The 7,095-nt window shown below is 42.6% G+C and overlaps 1 protein-coding gene across 2 annotated transcripts in view; it reads left to right on the top strand.

The window, feature by feature from the left end:
• Nucleotides 1–4,805: 4,805 nt before the first annotated feature.
• LOC124140967 overlaps nt 4,806–7,095 on the top strand; it is a 53,932-nt gene continuing 51,642 nt past the window's right edge. The window contains exon 1 of one of the 2 annotated variants that reach the window (XM_046508815.2): nt 4,806–4,859. The gene's annotated coding sequence lies outside the window, so the exon portion shown is untranslated. Of the gene's footprint in view, nt 4,860–4,993; nt 5,177–7,095 lie in introns of those variants that run through there. The other variant, XM_046508813.2, reaches the window with a different exon arrangement.

Raw genomic sequence — 7,095 nt, 5'->3', positions numbered from 1 at the left:
CAATGTCATTTACTTCGCGGATTGACGTTTACGGTAGGGCTGGGTGGGGTAGCTCGGGTACTCGGGTCGGGTGGGTCCTGAGTAGGAGCCGGGTACCTACAGGACTACCCGGACCCGTGGTTAGTCACATGATATGTTGTTCAATGCCAAAAACTCACTATAGCTCAGTGGTTACACTACAAGTCCCTAATGTTCGCATTTCTTTCTGACGATTCACACATTCCTTTTTACTTGTATATGTTTGCGTAAAGATTAATTTTCAGCCAACTTCTGTGTACGCATGATCTGATCGTTTGATATATGTATCTGAATCATTTTGGCCAGGGCTGCGGTAAAACAATTCCCAATCAGACATTTTGTTCCCAATTCTTAAGACCTGGTACCCGGGTAGGGTCGGGTAATAGGGAATCGTGTGCCGGGTAGTAAATTTGGACTCGTCCCAGCCCTAGTTGACGGTGCACGTGATTTCAGTGTATCGGAGGAACGTTCAGGGAAACTGTTCAGTGACTGTTTGTTATCCCCCGCCCAACAAAGTTGGCGGGGGATATAGAAACGGGCTCCGTCCGTCCGTCCGTCCGTCCGTCCGTCACGTTTCGTTTCCGGAGCATAACTTAGAAACCGTTCAATATTTTTTCATGAAACTTTGCAGGTCTGTCAAGTACATGCTGAACTGGTGCCTTTTGCTATTTAGAAATTTTAGAATTTTTTATTTTTTCTGTTTCCATGGCAACAAGATGGACTTAGGTTCTGTGAGAGTAGGGTCCGTTTCCGGAACATAACTCATAAACCGTTCAATATTTTTTCATCAAACTTTGCAGGTCTGTCAGGTACATGCTGAACTGGTGCCTTTTGCTATTTAGAAATTTTAGAATTTTTTATTTTTTCTGTTTCCATGGCAACAAGATGGACTTAGGTTCTGTGAGGGTAGGGTTCGTTTCCGGAGCATAACTCATAAACCGTTCAATATATTGTCATGAAACTTCCACCTCGGTTAAAAAAGATTAGGATTTGTTCAGATATAATTATGTCATAAATTCTGCAACAGGGGCTGGGGATATAGCCACGTTAGTGGCAAACTCTTGTTATATTTGTTTTCGGAAAATGAACTGTCGCAAACGCATTCAGCTTCACGAATGTTTGTTGATTAATCATTAAATGAGGCTAACATCAACCATTGTGGTGGCTAGGCGTTAGAACACATAGTTACACTGACGATGATCATCACAGCCGGAATGACATCGTTGGTAATAGTTAAACCTTCAGTCATATTGGGACTGATTTTGAACAGGAAATGCCACTATATTCGTGTAGTGTTCTGCCTACAATTGTTTCGTATGTACATACACGATTGTGGGATAATAGAAGGTGATTAGAAAACTTTAGATTTTATTTTTCATTCCACTGCGAAACAGTACATACTGTTACATATATATCCCCACCTCACGCGCGGTACCTTTTGACCACGTCATGTTTACATATTGTCTTACTCTTATACCCTGACACTTAGTGACACAAGTTCGACACAGTGCTGATAGAACCTGGGATTCGAAGCATGACCAGCAGATCCTGACATGACTAAGGGACACAACTCAACGCGTTGGACCACTGGGGCACGCGTTATGAATAAGTCTATGTCCTCTGTACAAATATATTTTACATACGCTTCAATCAGTTTTCCCGCAGTGATAACGCCTGTGGCTTGAGGTTATCATCCATATTCAGTGAAATACACAGATTCCTCTTTTCAGAGTGAGTAAATGAGTGAGTGATCGTGAAGATCGAGGCTAGCATTAATTGCTTAATAAACAACTCATTTTGTCCGGGTACGATGACACACTACATCACCCAGCCAGAGAGTAGCTTTCCCGTGTCGGACACCACAGAAAGACTACCCCAAGGTGAAGCAGTGACCAAAATCAAGTGTACACATAACTGAGTTAGATACTAAATGAGTGACCGAGGTAAGGGGATGGGGCCGGCCTCAGTGTGGCAGACAATTTGAGGTGAGGTGAAATGGGGTTTAACGTCGCGTCCAAGATTATTGCACTTATATAGCGACGTGCATGCACGTGTGTGTGTGACTGCTTGTGCGAGTCCGGACTGATGCCGATTTATAGTGCTAGCTCACTGAGATACCATGCCGCAGTTTAACATGAATACCCCACTCAGACACAATATACTGACTGCGAACCGACCAGTCCTTGTTTTAGCAAGGTTTTAGCCCCTTAATGCCTAGCGCCAGACATGGTAACAACAAGTACCATCTTTTAAAGTCTTTTGGTATGACGCGGCCGGGGATCGAACCCCGGACCTTCCGCTCTCCGGGCGGACGCTCTACCACTAGACCACGGAGGCGGTCGCAGACAGTTTGAAGCTTCATAGAACCATTACATATCATGCAGCAACAATGTGGCGTCGTGCACGATCACATAATCATTTATTCAGTAAACCACGGTTATAACGAACACAAAGGGGCCACTTATATCAGTTCGTTATAACCGTAGTTCGTTATAAGCATATGCACAGCATATATACATAAGTGGCCGGGACAAAAAATAAGTTCGAAATGTCACGACTCATTCAAGAATACGTATAGGAGAAACCACACCGATGAGAAGTGTTTTCTCTGACTTATTCACTGTCGAAACAACATGTATTAATATTTGTTTCATACAGTAAACTACGTTTATAACGAACACGCTTATAACGAACTGACCGATATAACGAACTTATGTTTTAGTCCCGGCCATTTGTTGCATATATGCTGTATATATGCTTATAACGAACTACGGTTATCACGAACCAAAATTAGTGGTCCCTTTGAGTTCGTTGTAACCGTAGTTTACTGTATTATGTATGAACGTGAGTTACAATAGTCTAAACAAGCGCTCGTAAAATATATATGGCCAGGAAATATACCCTGATGGTTCCTTCTAATGAGTGAGTGGGTGAGTGAGTGAGTTTGGTTTAACGCCGCTTTTAACAGTATTCCAGTTATATCACGGCGTGTCAGCTTAATGTGGGAGGAAAGCCCGAAGTGAGGTCTAAGACGTTTACCACTTCGGTGAAACCCACGAGCATGGGTATGGTGCTGACAAACCTAGAAACATAATCGGGGCGAACCGGGATTCGAACCCACAATCATATGTTTCTGGCGTACCCAAGGGACGCAACTCTGCACAGTGAATCGCGGCGCCCTAGACGACTGGGCCACCCGTGCCCCCTCCTTCTAATGAACATAACCACAACCCGTCATTACAACAACAATAAACTTCTGTCATTACAACAACCGACCCGTGAAGATCCGGGGTAGAATCAGTCTCATGAAATCAGATCTTAGTTTTCGCCTGCTAAACAGAGTTTAGCATTAAAATCAGATCTTAGTTCTCGCTCTCGAACTAAGATATGATTTAATAAGACTAATTTTAATGAGATTGGGGTAGAATAGGTCTTCAGCAAGCCATGCTTGCCGTAAAAGGCGACTATGCTTGTCGTAAGACATTGCTCATGATGTCAATCACTGGATTGCCTGGTCCAGGCTCGATTATTTACGGACCGCCGTCATATTGCTGACTGCGGGGTTAAACAACAAACAAACAATACAAACATTACAACTACCATTCTCCGGCGCTGTTTATTTGTGAGCATGCAGTGCTTGGACAGATGGCCGCCGGTAAAGATCGATTCCAGTTGGGATCTGGCTGTCTTAGTGTGTATTCACACACCGACTAGATGGGTCGGTACTCACACATTCGATCACTGGTTTGCCTGTCCAGGGACATTTATCACAGGCACCAAACACTCACCCTAACCCTAACACGATACATCTGAACATGAGGCTTCAAACCCAAATATAATTTGATATACCCTTTTTCCCGAGTCTGTCTCCAAGACCCTAGAAAATAAATTAAAACATTAATCCAACTGAAGTCTAGAATGTGGCAAGTCTAGATAGCCTGAAATTAAACATTGTTGTGGAATCAATTTGGATTCTATTTATTTTGTAGATATATATTTTGAATAAGACAACTTTATATCTGGGATTTAATGAATGTCTACCTATATCCATTGAAGCTGACATGACTATCATCACGTAGCCTAGTGGTTAAAGCGTTCGCTCTTCACAGAAAGTCCCGGTTCAATTCTCTACATGGTCAAGATTTGTGAAGTCCAAGGTATTGCATCAATATTGATAAGGACGGAGTAAAACATACATACTGATTGTGATCCTATCTTAAAGATCAACTGGTAGTATCTTATCAAGCACACCTTGTATTTCATTGCCTAGTCAAAGTCAAACTTGCCAGAATACGTAAACGGTTATTAAATATTAGTTTTAACTTATGAGACTTTCACGAGTCTAGTTTGCATACCACACAATCTAATGGGTTAGATAATCGGCGATTCTGTGTGATCAAAGAGGAATGATATTGAGTGTTTGTGTGAGGGCCATTAACGATTTATTGATTAAATACCCCATGCCTCCTGACAATTTGACTGAGTGTACCCACGTGCTGCGGAATACAAATACCCCCGAACAGGTAGCGACAGATACCACCCGGTATAACGCCCGACCAGTTCGCCATATCAACCAACTTAATGCTACCGCTGTCAAACCAGTATTCCCGATATAACGCTTTCGGAAATTGGGTACCATTACAAAGTTATGTTTTCATGAGTGAGCAAATCCTTATATATGTTTGAGTTATGGCTTAATATCATTCCAAGTCCTTTTTTCTGATTTGTACTTGTGGTCGCGTTATATCGAAGTACGTAGATCGATCACTATTATATATACAAGTGATCGGTGGAGTCGTGTATTCCAGACTCAGGCGACATAGCGGGGAGATACAGTAAATGTAAGTATAAACACTTTTGACATGTCCATTCTTTGCGGGTGTCGTTTTACAAGCCTTAATTACAAACCGTCCCACAAGCATGTTACGTTAAAAGTCTAAAGCCGGGAGTTTAATTTCCACCTCGCAGTTGAAGTCACGTTCGTTGAACGCTGTGCATGTCGATATCATGTGACGAAGTGGGTACGGTGTAGAATATATCGCTTGTGTCAACATAAAGTTGGGAGAGGGGCCAGCCTTACCCCATACAGGTAATAGCTTCGCCCCCAGACATCTGGCTGAAATTACCGTTACTACACAGAGTGTGTAAACCTCCTCAGGTAAGTGGCGAAATTATACTATTTTGTATAGTTTTGACATTTCAAGGATCAAGAATGTCTGGGGTGTTTTTTTATTTCATATGATAAATAAGATGTTTTTGATATCGATAAGTGAAGTTTAGAATCTACAGTATCAGTTAAGACAGCTGACAATTTCAACTTTTTATTCCGGCTTGATAACGGTACTGTAACCGGTACCGCAATGAATTAATAAGAAGATGAAATCTGTGTCAACGCTGTCTTCATCTTAGAACTTGGGTTGAATTAATCGCCGTGAAATAGTTGTAACATTGCTGGCTACCACGTATATACACTGCTGGGCAAAGACACTATACACCCAATGTAGGATGGTGGCTAAACATGACACAAACAAGAAATGGTTATTCGATGTCAATGTATTTGATACGGGTATAACAGCTGTGTTATGGCCCCAAAGTTTGCAGTGTTTTCAGTCTAGTAATGTTTTCATAACGTTTGTAATTTTTTGGTCAAATCTAATTTTCAAGTGAATAGTTTCTTTTGTCCGCTAGTTTACATTCACTTTGTAATCAAAATGTCAATATATGTTCAATCTACCAACCTAACAACAGTACTGTGATATATCTACCAATGTATCTCTCTACAGGACATACCAACATATCTACCTTCTTTGTCAAAAGCCAATCTACCTATCTATTCATAACCCATTCAAAGCAATTAATTATATCACTTATCTGTTTACCATCCCGAGATTCGTGATTTCAAAGATTTCATTCACATGCTTACAAATGGCCCGTTGTATATCCACCGCCCCAAGACACTTTAGACCTGACGATTTGACCTGGCCCTTGCCCTGGAGGCGTCTAGAGTCAACTCACTGGGAGAAGCTATAGTGACTGGGGCTGTACCCGATCCAATGGTTATTCACTGGGTTAATCATCCCCGGCACGGCTATCTGCATGCTACGGGTCACCTGCAGCCCTTTCCTCAGCAAATCTCCAAGGGCGTCGGTTTATTCCACACTATAACTGATCCATTTCCTGGTAGGTGATGTAGAAAATCGTCTATCTCACGCCAGCCTGACATTCCCCTGTTTGTCATATACCCTGGACATGCGATTGTTGAGGCCATGTGAATTACACCGTGTACTGAAACACTAAGTCTACATTATTGCAGGTTTGTAACGGGCCCCTTATATATGACGACGCTAGTACATTTCGCGTCATGTTCTGTTGTCAATAAGCTATTATTCGTCTTACATTAAACATCAAACTTATACAAGTAAATTGATAAAAGGTGAGGTGGGGTGAAATGGAGTTTAACGCCACCTTCAAGATTATGGCACTTATGTGTGTCTGCTTGTACTTGTCCAGGCTAAGGGCGGTCGGGTAGCCTAGTGGTTAAAGCGTTCGCTCGTCACGCCGAAGACCCGGGTTCGATTCCCGACATGGGTACAATGTGTGAAGCCCATTTCTGGTGTCCCCCGCCGTGATATTGCTGGAATATTGCTAAAAGCGGCGTAAAAACAAACTCACTCACTCACTCACTCGTCCAGGCTAATGCCGGTTTTATAGCTCTAGGTCCCTTGGATGCCAGCCGCAGTGTAACATTGATACCCAATTCAGTATACTAAATCCGAGCCGACCAATCCTTGTTTTAGCCCCTTAATGCCGAGCGCTAGGCAGAGTAACAAAAAGTACCATCTGGCGCGGCCGGGGATCGAACCCCCGACCTACCGCTCTCCGGGCGGACGCTCTATCTACTACACCACGGAGACGGTCAACTCATAAATCACTCTGGATCTGGTTGCTGCAATAACACTTTCTAGAAAACGACATTTAATTAGTTTGAGCAAGTTGGCCTCCAATACTAACACATGGATTGGCGAGGAAACTACGGAGACTTGAACCCAAATACCATTTGTTTGGATAGTACGCAGC

The sequence above is a fragment of the Haliotis rufescens genome, unplaced genomic scaffold, assembly GCF_023055435.1.
Source record: "Haliotis rufescens isolate VD_foot unplaced genomic scaffold, xgHalRufe1.0.p SCAF_73, whole genome shotgun sequence".
Classification (NCBI taxonomy): Eukaryota; Metazoa; Mollusca; class Gastropoda; order Lepetellida; family Haliotidae; genus Haliotis; species Haliotis rufescens.
Note: the sequence above shows the minus strand (reverse complement) of the source record. Positions and strands in the feature narration are given on the sequence as shown.